Source organism: Sorex araneus, chromosome 2 (genome assembly GCF_027595985.1).
Source record: "Sorex araneus isolate mSorAra2 chromosome 2, mSorAra2.pri, whole genome shotgun sequence".
Classification (NCBI taxonomy): Eukaryota; Metazoa; Chordata; class Mammalia; order Eulipotyphla; family Soricidae; genus Sorex; species Sorex araneus.
Window position 1 is genome coordinate 222,217,842 of NC_073303.1, and position 21,354 is coordinate 222,239,195.

Consider the following 21,354-nt stretch of genomic DNA (forward strand, 5'->3'; position numbering starts at 1 on the left):
CTCCCATCTTTTCAAAATGTCAAACATACTCTCATTTGAGCACTCTTTTACAATTAGTGAAATTGAAGTTACATCTGTATTTGTGATTCTGGTCTTTCAACTCGTCTGTTTGTTTAAACTTTATGAAAGCAAGTGAGTAAAACAGTTCATTTAAATGACACTTAACTCTCATATTATAAACAGAGATCCTATATTTTTTCAAAGGTATAGTGTTAAGGATTCAAGTGGAAAAGATCCACCTGAGTGATAATGAATATATAAGAAAAAAAGGAAGGAGTGGTAATATGTTCCCAAATAAATATTTTGTAGTATTCTTCATTGAGGTTAAGTTGCTGGAAGAGAAAAAAAACTACATTTTGAAGTTTAAAAAAAAAATACATGGATAGACTTTAACAGAAAGTTGTGTTCCAAGGCTGCCAAGTATGGGATCTTCAGTTTTAGAGACTGAAAAAATTTAGATATCTACATTATGTAACCTTTATCACAGCCAAATAGACAGCTTGTGAGATAAGAACTTCCACAGCAAAAGATTTTTCAATCTCTTGGGGCTGGAGTGATAGCACAGTGGGTAAGGCTTTTGCCTTGCATGCGGTCAACCCAGGTTCAATTCCCAGCATCCCATATGGTCCCCTGAGCAACGCCAGGGGTAATTCCTGAGTGCGGAGCCAGGAGTGACCCCTGTGCATCACCAGGTGTGACTCTCCCCCCCCAAAAAATAGATTTTTCAATCTCCTAGTGATTCCAAGGAATAAAGGGGGGGATGCTTGGGTTAAGAAATTAAGCAATGGTCTTCAGTGAGTCGTTTTAAATTCTAGCATCAATACTTATGTCTGTAAAATAGCACAGTACTCTAAGCCTTTCCATTAATAGAGAAGCTAAATTTTTGAGTCAAAGCTTAGCCTCTTAATCAATTGACTAGAAGAAAATTACCCAAAGTTCTGGAAGTTTGGAACTTGTCCCACTAACAATGTAATTGACAGTTTTATCAAATATGCACAATAGGTACATTTGTGTATAAGAAAAAGATGCAAAAGGTTAAATAAAAGATAATTATCCAGCAATAAAGTTGAAAGAAATATCTTCAGTTTGAAATAGAGAGTTTTTGTTGGTTCTGTCATAGTCCTTGTGACCTCACTTCAGGTTTTCCAGATATACGGCATGTGCTATGCAGCTGAATTCTTCCCTGGCCCTTGAAATCATTTTTTTTTTTTTGCTTTTTGCTTTTTCTGGGCGGAGGGGTCACACCCAGCTATGCACTGGGGTTACTCCTGGCTCTGCACTCAGGAATTACCCCTGGCAGTGCTTGGAGGGACCATATGGGATACAGGGAATCAAACCCGGGTCAGCTGTGTGCAAAGCAAATGCCTTACCTGCTGTGCTATTGCTCCAGTCCTTAAAATCGTTTTTTAAAAAAATATCTGATATTGGTATCTTGACTCCTGTCCTTTTAGGTAAATGGGAAAATAAAAATGTGCCTTTTCTTCAGTATGCATAACTGTTCAGTTTGGAAATCCTTAAATTCTTAGTTACCTCTTTGGTATCTCTCTCCACAACATGCTTGCCTGGCAAAGTGAACCTCCTTTTCTGAGTAATGCAGTGAAATATTCTAGAAATGGTAGATTTCAGAAGGCCCAAACAGATCTAACCCCAAGTCAGAGAAAATACATCTATGGAACAATTTGTCTGTAGGGCAAAGCTGCAGATAGCACTTACAGAATTCATTGATTTCCTGCCTTGTGTCTTTGTGTACTCAGATATTTGGGCGTTGGAACCACACATATGGCCGGTGTTGGTGCCTGCGTGATGCTTGAGGGCGGGATGGGGAGGGAATTAAGGCCTCGGTGACCCTACTGAGACAAAGATGAGGGTAGTGACAGCCCATTCTGGGATGCCCCTTCCTTCCTCTCACAGTTGCAAGGAACTGAACACAATGGGATTAGCCTGCCGCCTCTATTCAACTGTGTGTGCCCGCACGTGCAGCGGAGGGAGTTGAAGAGGACCTGCGTTTTCTTTCAGAACTGCTTTTTTTGCAGCAGAGGGGCGGAGTCTGTTTCACTGGGGTCAGCCTCATCACAACTTCTCAATGGTTGTACAGTTGCCTATTCAACTCGGAGAGGGCAGGAAGGGGGCCGGAGGGGTGTGCCGGGGAAAGAGGGTGGTGACTAATGCAGTAAATTTGCATCCATTCTCCTCCCCCCACAGGCTTCTGGGCCAGAGGGCCAATCCTCAGCGCTTTCCCTCTTTCCTGGCTGCTTTTTTGTGAAGCTCTGAACGAACCTGTTAGAACCATCTGCTGACTGTGGGGGGACACAACCAAAATTCAGTTGCCTGCCCACAGGCCTGACGCCAGGGAGTCATTGAAGCTGAGAGAAGGGAGGCAACAGGCAGATTTATGGACAGCAATCTGTTCCCCTCACCCCCCAGGGCCCCTCCACCGGGAGACAGCTTGATAATCCATCAACCCCACTAATGAATTAATTAGTATTCCCAGTAATCCTGACCCCCCCAAAGGAGACTGTCCTGTGAACCCCTAAGGGGATGAGAAACTGCCTTCTTCAACCAGATACTTAAGACCCTGGACCAATGCCTCATATTAGGCTCCAGGGTGCTAAGCCGCAAGCCATAGAGCCTGTTGTTAATGATCCCCAGATGTCCCCCCTTCTCGCCTTCCCTCCGGAGACTGCTAGCTTTTACTGAATTAAAATCAGTACCATCCAAAAATGGAGACCATAACCATAAGTTAGAAATTAAAAGGAGCAGGACAGTGAAATTCCTAAAAGCTAGATTTCAAGTTTTTTTCATATATATATATATATATATATATATATATATATATATGCATGAGTACTTCTAAAATTTGTTCTACAATAGGAGGTCAGGGTGGGCCAGGGGGCACAAAATAAAGGAAGCATAATGTCTGACTGCAAGACACTCAGTGCTCCAGGAGGTAAAGGATGCAACGTTAAAAACACAATTGTGAAAGGGGGCCAGAGAGTTAGTGCAGGGATTAAGCCTTACATGCAGCTGTTCCTGGTTCCATCCCAGGCACCAGGCATGGTCTCCAAGCTTTGCCAGGAGTGATCCCTGAACATAGAGACATAAGTAAACCCTAAACACTGTCAGTTGAGGCCCAAATCCCCCTTCCGCAAATAATTGTGAGACAACAGAAAAGTTTAAATGAAGTTATTTGTGACACAACTCTCTCCTCAATGGACACTGGATAAAAATGGAAGGGCAGAATCTGAATTTCTGAACAATCTGAAAACTGACCTCTGAGAGATTCCCTTATAGCTGTAAAGCTTTTTATTCATTTCCAAAAATTATGTAAAGCAGAAATTTACAAAGAGACACACTCTTGGGATAAAGAAGTTTTGTTTGTCACTAATTCTATAGCCCATGCTCTAAGTTCTCTGGGTCTTACATTATCAGTCAATGACGAGGCTGGATCTTTGGTTCCTTCTCACTCTAAGATTCAGTGATAATGTAGTTAAATGTTACAGTTCTGAGACCAGAGCAACAGTACAGTGGGTAGAGGACTTCCCTTGCACTTGACCTGCGTAAATTCAATACCCAGTATCCCGGATGGCTCCTCAAGCTTTCCAGGAATGAACCCTGATTGCAGATCCAGGAGTAAGCCCTAAGCACCCTTAGGTATGCCTCTCCAAAGCCCCCACTAAATAATAAATAAATAAATAAATAAATAAATAAATAAATAAAAGTTATAGTTCTCTTCTAGTAAACCACAATGGTGCATCAAAATTTGTGCAATCTGATATTTTAGTGATAAGTCTGGAGGCATTCGTGGACGGCAACTCGGGGCTATCACGGCCGTGCAACATCATATGCTCTTCATAATCAGCAATAGAAAACAAATTATCTAATGTTGCCTTTTCAGCAGGTCTGATTGTTGGGGAAAATTCCAAATAACTATCAGAAACTCTGCAATTAAAGGCATTGTACATAAAAAAATGTACATATGTATGTGTGTACAACGACAAAATGTCGTTGTCAAAATATTGAATGTAATCAAAGTAGAGAGAGAGTACAGTGGAAATCATCTGCCACACAGGCAGGGGGAGGGGCAAGATGGGAGGGGTACGCTGGGGTTCTTGGTGGTGAAAAATGTGCACGGCTGAAGGGATGGATGTTTGATCATTGTATGGCTGAGTCTTAAACTTGAAAGCTTTGTAACTGTTCTCACGGTGATTCAATACATAAAAAATAAAAATGTAAAACAAAATTGTGCAATTTGAGTCTTCAAGTTTTAGTAAGATAATAAAACAGGTTAATAACAGGAAAAAGTAAAACACTGGGTTGTCCTCTCTATACCTGGTCTTTTGAGAAAGGCACCTGACTCTCCACCTCATTCTATCAAGCCTTGTGCTTTGCATCACTCAGAGCATACTGAGGGAGGCGTTTGTTGATAGAAAGAAACTTTTGACTGAGAAGCTCTGAGCCATCTGCCTCCAACATCTTTCTCTGTGCTTGCTCTCCCCAATTCCCAAGAGCAAAGCTCTTTAGGATTCAACTGAATCCCAGCATTTTTAGTTACTAATCATATTACTTCAGACAATATTTTTATCTTTCAGGTAGCATTTTCTTGATCTAGTCATAAAAGCAACAATAGTTATTAAGAAAATTTGATCTGGTTTGCATTAAATTTGCTCTGAGTTGACTGTCTCATAAGAAAAATCTAATAAGGAATGCAAAATATCTTGTCTTGCACTTAGCACATACTCAATATAGAGGGGCTATAATTGATAATTTATTAAATATTTAATTCTCACTTTTCATCGCATGAAGGTAGGAAAGACTATCATGATCTCCTTAGAGTTCCTGTCTCTGTGCTCTTGCTTTACTACAATAGCACTGTCTTCCCATTGCTCATCGATTTGCTCGAGTGGGCACCAGTAACATCTCCATTGTGAGACTTCTTGTTACTGGCATATCAAATACGTCATGGGTAGCTTGCCAGACTCTCCAAGAGGGACCGAGGAATCGAACCCGGGTCAGCTGCATGCAAGGCAAATGCCCTACCTGCTGTGCTATCGCTTTGCATGTATGAGGTCCCAGGTTTGATCCCCAGCATCTCCAGCACGGCCAGTGCACGCTTTATTACAATATTTATTTTTGTTAGTATTATGACTTTTTTTTTTAAATCCAGTGTTTCTATACATAGAAAACCCTAGGCACTGTGCAAAATTTTGGAAATTCAGAGATGTATAAGATTTTGTGTTTTTAAGCAACTCTTAAAGGAAAAAGGAAAAAGTAGGTGACCAAATTATATAAATGAATCATTCAAACTGTACTCCAGGTCCTTCAAACATAGGTTCATTTGTTCTTAAAGACACATGTATGGAGCAGAGGTGCTTCCAGTATTGCTTTTAATAGTTAAAAAGTACAGTATGGAAAATTAAGAAGCAGTTATTTGTCAAATAGCAGATTAATTTGTTTGAGTTGGTATAGATAGATAGATAGATAGATAGATAGATAGATAGATAGATAGATAGATGGTCTACATTGCTAGAAGAAAAGTAGGAATAAGAGATGAGAAAAAAAATGGTTATCTGGGTTCAGAGTTATAGTACAGCAGGTAAGGTGCTTATCTTGCATGCCATTGACTCTGGTTCTATCCCTGACACTCCATATAGCCTTCCAAGCTCTGCCAGTGGTTACTTCTTAGCACAGAGCCAGGAATACCCCCAACTACTGACAGGTGTGTCCCCAAAACAAAACAAAACTGAGTTTTCTGGAAGGAACAAGCAGAGTACTACTTCTGGCACTCAGATTATAGCCAAAGTGCAATTTCTCCATGTGAACACTACACCACTAGAGGTACTGCTTTTGCAAACACAGTAGTTTTCAATGGTCTGCTCCTTTAGGACAGTGCTTTTATCATGTCATCTTGCCTAAATATTATTTAATCAGAGGACACAGAAGCCAAAGAAAAGACATAAATTACTAACTATAGTAGTCATATCGAAAGAGACTTACCATATTGCTGATTTTGTTTTAGGTGTTTTTCTTATTTTAATGTATTGTGACAACAATATCTGGCAAGTGTCATTATCATCGTTAAGATTACTATTGTTGCTATTACAATTATCTTTATCTACCTTACGATAAATTAATCAAACACACTTGAACCAAAGATGTGACTCAGGGGCTGGAGCGATAGCATAGTGGGTAGGGCATTTGCCTTGCACGCGGCCGACCCGGGTTCGATTCCCAGCATCCCATATGGTTCCCTGAGCACTGCCAGTGGGATTTCTGAGTGCAGAGCCAGGAGTAACCCCTGTGCATTGCCAGGTGTGACCCAAAAAGCAAAAAAAAAATGTGACTCAGCTATCAAGCACTCCATGTGTAAGGTCTTGGGTTCAATCAAAACAAAAAAAAAAAGGTATGGCAAACAAAACAAAAAGCAAAAATTACATATCTGTTCCTTTGGGGGTATTTATTTATTTATTTATTTATTTATTTTTAATTGAATCACCATGATCTACAGTTACAAAACTTTCATGTTTGAGTTTCAGTCATACAATGATTTAACACCCATCCCTCCACCAGTGTATATTTTCTACCACTAATGTCCCCAGTATCCCTCCTCCCGCCCTCCTGTCCTCCCCACACCCCTCCCCGTCCCACCCCTTCCCAAGGAAATGGCTCAAAGGGCCAGAGTGCACACTTTTTATACAGAAACCCTGGATCTGATCCCCAACATGTACACGATACTCCAAGCAGCACCAAGAGTAACTCCTGCATTGTGTAATGTGATTCAAAAAAATATAAAAATTAAGTAAATAAAAGATTAAAATATTAATTTGATTGCCTAAAAACAAACCAGAGCTGGTATTATTCCAAGGGCTAATGCTGGAATTTAGAAACTACCTCCTCTAAAACCATATTACCGGGGCTGGAGCGATAACACAGCGGGTAGGGCGTTTGCCTTGCATGCGGGTTCGAATCCCAGCATCCCATATGGTCCCCTGAACACCGCCAGGAGTAATTCCTGAGTGTAGAACCAGGAGTAACCCCTGTGCATCGCCAGGTGTGACCCAAAAAGCAAAAAAAAAAAGAAAGAAAAGAAAAAATAAATAAATAAAACCATATTACCTTCTCAAAGAAAGTAACTGATATTAATTATACATCCAGAATCTATTCCCTTTGAGAGGACGTGAAAGTAAATGGATTAACAGTTGTCTTTTTTTGTAGTCTCAACCTGAAGCATCTGACACGATTACATCCTCATCTGATCTCCCATTGTCCAAGATAAGTTCAGAACACTCTGCTTACAATCCAGTGACTTGAGATTCAACTTCAAGAGAGACTTTTCATCAGTAAAACTGATACTTCAGGATGAGGACCTGATAGCAGCTTAGTCTCTGACAATCCATACAACAGAAAAAATACTCCCTAACCTTCTGCCTTGCCTGAACCTTGGTGTACCTTTAATCTCATGCCCTGAGAACATAGCTTATAAATCTAGACAGATTCATAATAATACTCTTATAATATAATACTCTTGCTTACAAAAATAATAATAATACTTATTATTATGAATACAGATTCATAATAATACTCTTAAAATAATAATACTCTTGCTTACAAAAATAATAATAAAAACTTTTTAGGATATTCAAAAATTAGTATTAAGAGTAGAGCATTATGGGATGTGGATAGAGATGCAAATGTACAATAGTCACACACTGAGACTCAGTTTCCAGGAAAGATTTTCCCACTTTCCCACTAATATATAGATACCCAATATTTAATTTAATTATTGGGCACATAAATACCAAATAATTACAATAAATATCTGTATAATTTTGCCCCCTAATTTTGTCATTCCCCATTTTCCCACTAATATAAATACCCAATATTTAATTTAATTATTGCATACATAAGTACCCAATATAATTTATGTACCCATTATTTATTGGGTACATAAATACCCAATAATTACAATAAATATCTGCATAATTTTGCTCCCTAATTTTGTCATTCTGCTTCTACAATAAATGATTTTCTAGCAGCAAAAGTTCAATGAAACTGCTGAAATAGTATGTCTTTTTTCCTGCTCTTCTATTCTCTCAGAAATACTTTTATTTATAGGCATATTTTTAACTCCCAGTATAAGAGAATGAAGCAACACCAAAAAGCAGTGCTGCACTGGCCATCCAGGGTTCAAGGTGAGTAATTTAAGATGGCAGAATTATAGTATAGGGAGGAGGTTGGAAGAATAAGGACATTGATGTTTGCAGAGTCGGGCCATGTTATTGTTGCATCAGGAATATGTGTATCATCTTCTTTAAAAACACATCCAGTATTTTCTGAATTTTTACATTGAGTTGAGAGGGGCTTTTGCTTGGTTGGTATGGTTTGGGGGCCACACCTGACAGTGCTCAGGCGGTACTCCTGGCTCTGCCTTCAAGGATCAGCTCTGGCAGATGTGGGTAGCCACGTAGGGTGCTGGGGATTAAATCAGATCAGCTGTGTACAAGGCAAGTGCTCTAGCCACTGTACTGTCTTTCAGGATCCTGAGTCGAGAGATTTACCTACATTACCTCATTAAATTGCAGCAATTCTTTGGGATTAGGGCTATTATTATTACTTTTTTTTGTAATAAATGAGAAGAATGAAGTTGGTAATTCATGTGTTCAATAAATATCTGACTGCTTACTATGTGCAGCGGGCACTGGGAATAATTAGCAAGCAAAAAGAAGAAGAAGAAGAAGAAATTGCTTGTCATTATCCATCAGATCAGTACCAGAAACTGGAATAACTATTGTAACTCGATAACCTAAATTATAATAAATATTTTTTAAAAACTATAAGTTATATAAAATATTAAAATAATGGTAATAGGGGCTGGAGCGATAGCACAGCAGGTTGGGCATTTGCCTTGCACGCGGCCAACCCAGGTTCGATTCCCAGCATCCCATATGGTCTCCTGAGCACCACCAGGAGTAATTCCTGAGTGCAGAGCCAGGAGTAACCCCTGTGCATCGCCAGGTGTGACCCCCCCAAAAAAAGCAAAAATAAAATAAAATAATGGCAATAGCTATTTAAAATGAAAGAACAAGTCGTACTGGTGTGGTAGCAGATAAAGCATTTGCCTTATATGCAGCCAACTTGGGTTTGACCCCTGGAATCCCATATGGTCCCTGAGCGTGCCAGGAGTGATTCCTGAAGGCAGGGTGAGGAGAAACTCAAGTGTGCCCAAACCCCCACCCCCAAACAAACAAACAAACAAATAAATAAAAGAACAAGTTATTTGCTCAGGATGAAACAGTCAGATCATAAATGTTACATAATTTGGATGCCTGATAACCATTGCGGTCCTTTTATTTATTACATTTATTTTTCTATTATTTTAATCCTTAAGCAATGGAAGAATAGACACCAATAAATTAAAAATTGTATGTTCCATTATAAAATATAGCCCATTATAAAAATATTCCTCATCTTCTCCATGGAGTCACTTCATTTGATGAAGAGAATCAGTGATTCTAGGTCATTGCCAAAAAAAAGAGGCATTATCTGTGGCAAATTGAATAGCTACCAGACACATGTGTCAACACACAAGGACACAGACACAGATGCACACATGATTAAAACCTGTAAGATTGCACTGCCACTGAATTAATATTTTAATCCAGGGTGTTTTTAATAAACAGTGTGGTGGTTCTGTTTTGCTTGTTGCAGTCAGTTTGTACCTTATATAGTGCAATGAATAGTTCTGAACTGCTTTGAGAGCACTTTCACTTTCAAAGCAATCTCAGATTTAACATACATTGTATGGCTCCTCTAGTTGAACTCTGCACTGAAACTTGCTCAGACCCGGACCCCAGCACCTTAGCTTTCCTCTTCTCATCTTAACTTCCTGGGCTGGAGTGATAGCACAGCGGGTAGGGCACTTGACTTGCACGCAGCCAACCCAGGTTCGATTACTCTGCCCCTCTAAGAGAGCCTGGCAAGCTTCCAAGAGTATCTTGCCCACACAGCAGAGCCTGGCAAGCTACCCATGTGGTATTTGATATGCCCAAAACAATAACAACAAGTCTCACAATGGAGACGTTACTGGTGCCCGCTCGAGCAAATCGATGAACAAGGGATGACAGTGACAGTGACAGTATTTAAAGGAGAACTGCTCCCACATCCAGTCTGGTTTCAAGGATCTTGGTGAAGGAACACGGAGGAAATGATGTGAGGATAGTGAAGGGTAAGATTTCATAAAAGAAAGAAGACAAAAATAAGCATTGCAAAACAGATGAGAGGGGAAGGAGAGGTTAAAAAGCAAAGGCAGAGACAAAATCCCCATGCACCCCCTCCCAGACAGTGACCCCATAAAAATATCCCCAGGCTCATCTTTTGATATTTAGCCCCATTTGTATATAATGGAATATACAATTTTCTTTCCACCTCTACCAGCTGAACCCAGAGTTAGAAACCCAAATCCAGCATTAAGGGTGGGTGATCTTTATTCGCCCCCCCCTCCCCAGGCTAAAGGGGATTTAAAGTCTTAAAAGGCTAAATTCAGGCTCTGAATATTTTCTGTGGCTACCAGCTGAGGCCAGACTAAAATTATGGCTCTATCCTCTAAAAAACTTCTTACAGTCATCTGTGGGGAGAGTTATTCCGGGTGCTAGTCGGATCTTTCATTAGATATTCCTTCTCTGCCAGCCGCCAACCCCCCAGACACTTTTATTTGTAGTACTGGAGATTTAATTCTTATCTAGATTTGAGAGTAAATAAAATACCACCCAAGTTTGCTGAGGCCTTGGGGTAGTATAACTCTATAACTCTGTTTCCCTTCACACACCCCCTCAAACCCGCACCAAATACCTAGCTTTCTCTCATTCCTGACTGTTCCAGAGAACCGTCAACCTCATAGGAAGTATTTGCCTTTTCTCTTTTTCTCTCCCTAAGTCTGCTCTCTTTTCTAGACTTTAAGGGGGTCTGCATCTCTCTTTCAGCCCCTACTCCACTGTTTATCCCCTTCCCCCTCCCATCGTCCCCCTTCTTCCCTGCACATGTTCCTCAATTTGATTTACTTCTGTACATTGTGTAGCTTTGCAAAGGTTGGTCCTCAGAGAGCCCTCAAAGGGGGCACTCCATCTGTCACCCTTTCACTGTCCCCCTCTCTGGCCTGTAGCCACAGCCCCTCCTCTCCCGTTCCCCGTGGGCAGTTTCTAAAGGAGCTGTGGAAGATTTAGGCGAACTTCCCCAAATCCATTTTATCCCAACTAGGCCCTCACTTAAGGATTTTATTTTCCCTGTCTTCCTCCCAGATCACTCAATTTGATTCTTATCATCCTCTTGAGGCAAGTCTTTGAAGTCACAGGAGTCAGAGAAAATCCAGTCCAGTCAAGCCTTGCATTCTCTCTGCTACTGGGGTGCCAGATATTATATAATTAACCCTGTTGGTCGACCATGGTTTTATCAGTAAAATCAGGATCACACACACCAAGAGCATTGCAGAATATTTCAAACTGCAGATGATCCAAAGTGATATCTCATTCAACAAATATTTGTTTAAGTCTTGAGAAGTACTTTTGAGAGACAGCAACATGAATAATTGAGGACCACTTCAGGGATTCCGCATCAAATAGAGACTAGTTAGGTATCTGCATATCTCTAATAGAGGAAAACTGCAATGAACACAAAGTATACATAGGACCCTAGTAGGTGACTCGTAGCTCAGGAATGTTTCCAGAAGGAATTTAGTTGTGCCTAGAGAGAGACATGGCTTTCCAGGGTCTTCCCCTTAAGTCAACATGAAATGGGAACTAGCCATTTACATGTATTTTTTAATAAATCCACAGATCATCGAGAGTTTTTTGTGCACAAGTAAACCTGAAGAGAGTTATTTGTTTTAGTACAAGAGCTAAAGTACTTTGCTTTGTTAAATGAATGCTGAGGGGGAAAAAAAAACAGATTTTCTCATGTATTGGACCTGATAACTAAATTACCTTTCTTCCCAGGGAAATGTGTTACACGATAGTGTTAGCATTTGAGGGGAGAAGGAGGGTTCCCACTGGTAAGTCTCAGCCAACTGGGCTTAGATTCAACCTAAAGGCCAAATCAGCCACCTGATCGGGCTGGGGACCTCCAGGACTGCACTCAATGATGCTCAGGGGGACCATGTGATACCCATAATATAAGATGGGTCGGCCACATGCTAGGAATGCACCCTAACTGCTGTGCATCTCTGTGTCCAGTGGTGTTAGTTTTGAAAGTTCTGACAGTTCATATCAGGAGCCATGGAGAATAAATATCAAATCCATGTTTACAGAGCTCTCTAAATATCTGCCTTGTTTTCCCCTCCATTATCCACAAACTATATTATCTTGAGAAAGGGAAAAAAAGAATAAAATACCCACAGGGAGGAAAACTTGAATTAACTTGACTACTGGAGCTTACTTGGGAATAAAACAAAAACATTTAACAGGCATTTGAGTATTAATACGTGACCACAATCTTTTGATCCCATAATTTTTCCTAGAATTATCAAAGCTAAAATTTTTCAGCTTATACCAAGGAAGAATAATTACAGCAGATTTCTGTGACATAAAAAATGACACAAAATAAGTAAAAATACACATTATGTGCTCTATTACCAAAAAAGAAGATTAAATGATAAATCAATACACTAAAATATAAATGAAAATAAGTTGAAGGGAAGAAAGAGAAGGAAAGAAAGAAAGAAAGAAAGAAAGAAAGAAAGAAAGAAAGAAAGAAAGAAAGAAAGAAAGAAAGAAAGAAAGAAAGAAAGAAAGAGAGAGAGAAAGGAAAAATAAAGAGAGAAAGAGAGAGAAGAAAGAAAGAAAGAAAGAAAGAAAGAAAGAAAGAAAGAAAGAAAGAAAGAAAGAAAGAAAGAAAGAAAGAAAGAAAGAAAGAAAGAAAGAAAGAAAGAAAGAAAGAAAGAAAGAAAGAAAGAGAAAGGAAGGAAGGAAGGAAGGAAGGAAGGAAGGAAGGAAGGAAGGAAGGAAGGAAGGAAGGAAGGAAGGAAGGAAGGAAGGAAGGAAGGGAAAGGAAGATATATAGAAAGAGAAAAAGAATGAAAGAAGAAAGAGAAAAGAAAGGTTAATGAAAATGAAAATCATTAGTCTTCATTAACTTCTGGTGGGTTTTGGGGACCATATCGGGAATAGAGGATCCAACCCAAGTTAGAGGTATGCAAGGCAAGCACCCTACCTACTGTGCTATCCCTCTCATCTATAGTACAGTGCATTTTTACAAAAATAACTGGACCTTCTAACAAAACTATGTGCATACACACACACACACACACATACATACACACACATATACACACACCCCTCAACACCTTTTGCTTCAGTTGAAGAATAGACTAAATAAAGTGTTCCTTTGCTGAACATTTACTTCTAAACATTATCCTTAGCAGAGCCAAAAAATGCTTTCGGCACACAGATCCAAAGAACTTAGGCTAATGTCTGAATATGTTACTCTTTCTTTGTTTTGAGAGTAATCCATCATGGAAAAATTGCTAACATTTTGATTCCTACTAGTATTTAATCATGAAATAAAAGGGTCGGTTCTGCTTATGTACAAAGCAAGTAACTTACCAGCTATGCTATCTCTTTGACCACTAATACTTTTTTTATGCTGCACATATACTAAGAATATTGTTTTACAGTAAATAAGCAATATAATCCAATGATAAATATACTTTCCCCCCACGTATTTATCATTTGAATTCAATGTCATCTCTGCCACACAATTAGCACAGTGAACTTATCATACTTACTAAACAGAATTGTGAGAGGTTATCTCAACAATACCCCATCAGTAGCAAACAACCTGATGTTATCACACAAATTTACTAAGCACCCACAATTTCTGGGCATCTGGGCACAGTACCAACAATTACATATCTAGTGGGGAATTGGAATGACATGTTTTTTGCTAATTACATAATACTATTTATGTTCTAGTTAAAGCCAGAAAATATAATTTTACAAGTGTTGTCAGGAATAGTCTTCTGAAGCTTAAATTCAGAATATTCTACTTTGGGATTCAAGTGTATTATATTCCTTCTGCCAAGAGAAGTTTTGTTTCTCTTTAACAGTAACAGGCCCTTATTGAAAATTATTTACTCATACAAATATATTTCTCCTACGTTTTTGAAGGGGCTGTGACTTTAAAAAATGCAAAAGTTTCTGAGTAAGCAACATATACAAAACACACACACACAACACAAGTTTAAGAGGGAAAATTAAAATAAATACATTAAGGAATCCACCTAAGAAGTTAATTGGATATAAAAAGCAAAACTAGAATGAACCAAATTGGAAAGAACTACTCCATCCAATCCTTCTTGCTTAATTCTTCCTGTTTTTCTTCCTTCTAGACCGAATTAGTTCAAGATCTAGATATCTCTCTGGTACACAAAGTGTGCTTCACAGAGAAGTGTGTGTGTGTGTGTGTGTGTGTGAGTGTGTGTGTGTGTGTGTGTGACAGAGAGAGAGAGAGAGTGAGAAAGAGAGAGAGGTGGGGAGAGAGAATGACAGAGACAGAGAGAATAGGTCTGAGCCCAAAGCTAGAAAGGATCACATAAGGAAGGACTGTCACCTGAAACAGCACTTCTTCATACTCACTTCTTCATATTCACTGGGTTCAGAAATAACTTGAAGGCCAGAAATACATTATCTAAATATGTGAAAGAATAATAGAACTTCGGTAAAATAAACCTATTCACCAATATATACTTGGCCTACATCCTGACTCAGACCCCATAACCTCTTTAATTCTCAAAGAGCATCTCAATTGGACGTAACATATAGTGATCCCACACTTGTATGGGAAACACTTGAAGCACAGCAGAAGAACAAGGAAAGACAATATTTACTTGCAAAGGTTACCGAGTGAAACGGAGCAGCAGGCAAGCAAACATAGACCAAACAAAATGTCAACAATGTTCAAATGGTGAGAAAGAAGTACTGGTGAAGTGCCAAAGGACTTGGATTTCAGTTCTGAATTTATCAGCATTTCCCTTTGTAAAGTTCAGCAAGGCCCAGTACCTCTCCGCGCCTCTTCTTGTGAGTTAAGGGTCATAAACTGCATGGTCAGGGTGCTCTCATTTCAGACAGAGCTTTCTAAGATCATAGTGAGAAGGCTCTGAATGAAGTCATGTAAAAACTGTGACCTGCAATGGAAAGGCAGGCTTCCTGGAAGACGTGATGCAGCACTTCTAACAGGAAGGTGGCCGAAGGTCTAACAGGAAGGTGGCCTAGGCCCAGACTAGAAAAAGACTAAGCTCCTATATATTATCTGTTTGCTCTTGGGTCCTTTGGTTTGCTTCAGAAGATCAGTGGGTAATTAAAAGGACTACAAACAAAGGAACAGGAAAATTGCAGAGGCCTGCATCATTTCCAAAGTTAGGAAAAAGCAAATGAGTTCTCTTCTCCCATATTCCGAAGGCAGCGATTTTTAGCTAAATATGGAATGACTTGCATGGTTTTGTGATTTCTTTCTCAATGTTGTGTTAAGCAGTTAATATTCATGAGTACTTTGTCGGATATTTTCTTATAGGAATACACTTAAACTGCTTTTAGTCTATCAATAAATAAACTCTTGGTGCCTGCTCTGATTTAAGAGCAGAAACACAATGATAAAGCACTCTTATCAATCGCTTATCAATCATCTCTGCTCTTTTTCTATTGTTGTTTTCTATTGCTGGGGTGACAGAGTTCACAGCAGCAATGCTAGGAACCAAATCAGGCAATGCCAGGGATCAAACTTATGGTCTCACACACATGTAAGACAAGTGTCCTACCATGGAACTACATTTCCAAGCCCAGAATTTCCTCTTCTTTTAAGGAAATGAGAGAGACATCTAGAATTTCTACAACCAATTTAATGCCGTTTGTCAGTCTAGTAAAATGTGATTTATTTTGTATGCAAAATTGATTGGACTGAGATGTCCAAATAGGGTCCAGAAAGATAGCTAAGGGGTTGTGAAGTTTGTGCCATTCACGTACAAGGACCTGAGTTTGAGCCCTGCCACAAGGTGCCCCTTGCAACAGCGTCCTGGCTGTGACTCAGTGGTACCCAGCTCAGCTGAAACTCAGTATCACTGCATTCATTGACAGGCTGAGCAATGAACAGCCCAGCCTGGTTGGTTGATACCACTGGGGGTGGTCCCCAGGCCCCATGATGCCACACACACACACACACACACACACACACACACACACACACAAAGACCAAATAGCTGGTTAAACATTATTGTGTCTGGAATCGAACGCTATTTAAGTTGGCTGACTGGGTGAAGAGCACAAATGCAGATGGGCACCATTCAATCCTTGAAGAGACTGAGTAGGACAGGAAGCATGAGAAAGGCGGGTGAGCTTTCTACTTGACATCTCCTACCCCTCATGTATCAGCACTCCTGCCCTTTGGCCTCAAAATAGGACTTACACCCTATACTCTCATATCTTCAAGTCTTTGGACTTGGACTGAAATTTATATAATTCAGAGGCTCTCAAGCTTCTGAATTCGCTATCAACCTTTCTCCAGATGATGAGAATGAGAATAGATGGTTTTGGTTTTTTTTTTTTTTTTTTTTTTGCTTTTTGGGTCACACCCGGCAATGCACAGGGGTCACTCCTGGCTCTGCACTCAGGAATTACCCCTGGCGGTGCTCAGGGCACCATGTGGGATGCTGAGAATCAAAGCTGGATTGGCCACATGCAAGGCAAATGCCCTACTACTAAGTGCTATTACTCCAGTTCCAGGATGAGAACAGATTTTGAGACTTCTTGGCTCCCATGATTGTTTGAGCAATTCTTTTTTTTTTTAATTAGTGAATCACCGTGAGGGTACGGTTACAGATTTATACATTATTGTGCTCATGTTTCCCCCATACAAAGTTCAAGAACCCATCCCTTCACCAGTGCCCATTCTCCACCACCAGTAAACGCAGCGTCCCTCCCACCCTCCCCAGTTCCGTCTCCCCCCACCCCAAACTGCCACTGTGGCAGGGTATTCCCTTTCATTCTCTCTCTCTGATTAGGTGTTATGGTTTGCAATAAAGGTGTTGAGCGGCCATTGTGTTCAGTCTCTAGTCTACATTCGGCACGCGTGTTTGAGCAATTCTTATTATAGCTAAAGATATTTAAGTAGAGATACCTTGATATCTATATAGAGTAGAAAGATAATTATCCTAAGTTTTACCTGTATGAGAAACTATGTTAATATAATATTTTTCAAAAATAGTAAAGAATGTGGTTGCCATTTGCATTTGACTAAAAAGATGAGAAAGTAAATAACCAAATAGTCAAGTCATGTCATCATCGTGCCATGGCAGCACTTTAACACATATTACCTGACTATAATGTTGATCATAGACTGATTACCTAAAGTAGATGAGCAGGTAGATAAGACCCATGAGTAGGGGAAAATGTGAGAATAGAAAAATGAATAGCATTTTAATGAATTTATCCCTAATACTGGACTGGAGCAATAGCACAGTGGTAGGGCATTTGCTTTGCACATGGCTGACCCGGGTTCAATTCCTCCGCCCCTCTCCCAGAGCCTGGCAAGCTACCGAGAGTATCTTGCCCGCACGGCAGAGCCAGGCAAGCTCCCCGTGGCATATTTGATATGCCAAAAACAGTAACAACAAGTCTCACTGTGAAGACGTTACTGGTGCCCCTCGAGCAAATCAATGAGCAATGGGATGACAGTGATCCCTAATACAATAAGCCTATATAATACTTGTCCTGAGAAAGTGTCAGAATCCCCAGGGGCAATCAACTCTCAGACCTAGATCAGCTCTTTTTGATACAGTTAGTGCCTTACATAGAAGAGGGATCTTGAAAAACAAGTGTCCACTGGTCCACTGTCTCTTTCTGAAAAAAGTAGTTCTCCCTCAAGTTTTCATTCAAGCTTTATAGAAAATTGAGTTATACATGAGTCAGTCCCTGGGTTTAATCCCCACATCACAGAAAAGAGAAATTTAAAAATTCAACGATAGAGCTACTTGTACCAAGTGTCAGAGATAGACCTTAGGAAGCTTATATGTGATCAGCCTATCACATGCAGAGGATGGTTGAAGGTCTGAAGGCAAACTCTCAGCAGTAATGCTTCATTTCAGCTGTTAGTGAGGCAACGGTATGCATTAATTTCTCTTCTCTTGGGAAATTAAAACAGTTACATACCTCTTCTGTTGAGAGGTGAGAGCACAATTCATCTCCACTCAGTGAGCTCCTTTTGCTTCCTTAATTGCCTTGTTCTCCCTCTCTGTGCATCACTGTCCCAAATTCCTGGAACTCAGATAATTAGCCTGCTGCTTGCTACCTTGACTTTCCACATAGCCTTAGACTACAACCAAAGGGAATCTTTGTTAGTCTTTCCTTCTAAGCTGCTATACCTTCCAAAGCAACTGAAAAAATCATCATCATCATCATCATCATCATCATCATCATCATCATCATCATCATCATCATCCTGTTGATTGTCGAATTTCTCGAGCGGTCTCAGTAACATCTATCTCCATTCGTCCTAGCCCTAAGATTTTAGAAGCCTCTCTTTACTCATCCTTCCCAACAATGCTGCATTGGAAGCTCTTTCAGGGTCAGACAGAGTCAAGGGAATGAGACTCAGCATTGTTACTGGTTTTTGGCATATGAATACACCATGGGGAGTTTTTGAGGCTCTCCCATATCGGCAGGACACTCTCGGTAGCTTGCCAGGTTCTCCCAGAGGGAGAAGTAGGCTATAAGATGTCTTCCAGGAGCTTGGTTTTAAGTCTCTGGATGTTGGATTACACAGTGCCAGGGGCAGTCCCTGAGTGTGACTGCCCCAGCGACTGGAAAATGAGAAATCTAGGTGGAAGAGGCCCAGTCCCAATCTGAGCAGGCTTGGAGGTCTCAGCCTCAGGTCCCACACACCTGAGTTCCTCTGCCCGTACCTTCATGTATGAGGCTCCTCCAAACATGTGGAGAGGGGTCTTGAGCATGGCTGTGGCTAGGCTCCAGAGGTCTTCAGCCATGGGAACTCTGCTTGGGGTGGGGAGGGAAGCTGGATCCACCCACTACAAAGGGCCCCTGGGGAAGACAACCAGGTGTGTGGGCAAGAGACTCTGCAAAGTGGAATGAAGCAGACATCAAGAGGGGTAAATAGCATGGCCTGGTACGATATTTGGAAAACTCGGGCTGCTCAGAGTAGGGGTGCACTAGATGACTTTACTACTTATCCACTCACCCAAGCATGCAAGTTCAGCACAGACACAGTACTGGCTACTGTACTCAGAGAGGAGTATATGGAGAAGGTAAAGCAGTCATTTTCCTTTGAGATTTCAATTTCTCTAAGAAATCCAGAGATAATTTCATGCCGGGACAGAAGGGCAGTGGATGGACCACGTCAGCCACAAGGAAAACTGTCTATTACTTCTTTTCATATCACACTGGCTAATTGCTCAGACCTCTCTTTTCTTTGGGAATCAGGCAGTATGTCCAGAAGTCCAGAAGCAAAACACAGCATCCATTGGCTCTAGGATAAAGTACAAATATCTTAGTACCTGCAGCTGTCTGATCCAAGCACACTGCTTAAGCCCATTATTCACTACTTAGTTTACAGAGATTTGTCTCTGTAATTACAGGAAGTTTTTCATAATTCCTGGTGCATTTCTGCCTTTTCTGTACTTTTAGACTCCTTCAATATTATATCCTTCAAACCATTCATCCCTTCATCCCTTTCAGGCTCTTTTTTTTTTTTTTTGCTTTTTCTTTTTTGGACAATGCATAGGGGTTACTCCTGGCTCTGTACTCAGGAATTACTCCTGGTGGTGCTCAGGAGACCATATGGGATGCAGGGAATCAAACCCGGGTCAGCCGCATGCTGTGTTATCACTCCAGCCCCTCGGGTTCATTTTTATTTGAGTTTCTGTGTCAGGACTGGGCCTCTTCTACCCAGATCCCCCATTTTCCAGTAGCTAGGCGGTGACACCCAGAAACTGCTGGCTGCCATGTAATCCCATCAACAGCCAACATCCAGAGACTATAAAACCAAGCTCCAATAAGTGCATGACTGCGCAACATCTTATAGCCTAGTTCTCCTTCTCAGAGAACCTGGCTAGCTACTGAAAGTTTCCTGCCCACATGGGAGAGTCTAGCAAGCTCCCCGTGGCATATTCACATATATGCCAAAACCAGCAACAATGCGGCACCTTGGGAAGTAAAGAGAGTAAAGAGAGTAAAGAGAGGCTGCTAAAATCTCAGGGCTAGGACAAATGGAGACGTTGCTGAGACTGCTTGAGAAAATCAGCGATCAATGGGATGATGATGATGATGATGATGATGATGATGATGATGATGATGATGATTTTATATATATATGGGCTGGAGTGATAGCACAGAGGGTGTACATTTGCCTTGCATGCAGCCGACCAAGTTTCAATTCCTCTGCCTCTCTCCGAGAGTCCGGCAAGCTACCAAGAGTATCTTGCCCACACGGCAGAGCCTGGCAAGCTACCTGTGATGTATTTGATGTGCCAAAAACAGTAACAACAAGTCTCACAGTGGAGATGTTACTGGTGCTCGCTCAAGCAAATCAATGAACAACAGCGTGATAGCGATACAGTGATATATATATATATATATATATATCACTATATACACTGCATATATGCACACCCGGTGATGCACAGGGGTTATTCCTGGCTCTGCACTCAGGAATTACTCCTGGCAGTGCTCAGGGGACCTTATGGGATGCTGGAATTCGAACTCAGGTTGGCTGCGTATAAGGCAAACACCCTACCCACTGTGCTATCACTCCAGCCCCTGGACACTTTTCTTTACTATCAACTTTCATTCTCAACATTGTTTGCAATAGTGTTTCCCACAATGATCACCCCATTTTTAAAAGATTATTTCCTGTGCTTGCTCATTTAAAGAGGAAAATAAATAGCCAAGGAATCAAAGAAAGTAAAATTTGGAAAACAAAACAAAAACCTCTTATGGTGTTTCGACTGTCTCTCTCCTCTATCTCTTTAACATTCATTTGTTCGTTCAGCACAGATGGTTTTAGACACGTTTGTAAAGTAAGCTCTATTCTAGAGCCAATCTGGCATAACTGAGAAAGAGTCCTTGCCCAGAAGGAATCCAGTCAATAAGAGGGCTTATTACAGAGATTTAAAATCAGGTGGAGTGGAAACAGGAGATGCACTGGTTAATTTCCTCGAGTGGCAAAAGAGAGAGAGAGAGAGAAAGAGAGAGACAGAGACAGAGACAGAGACAGAGAGACAGAGACAGAGACAGAGAGAGAAAATTGGGTGTCTTTACATAATTGAAAAAAAAATCTCTATACCTGATGATCAAAGTCTCACAA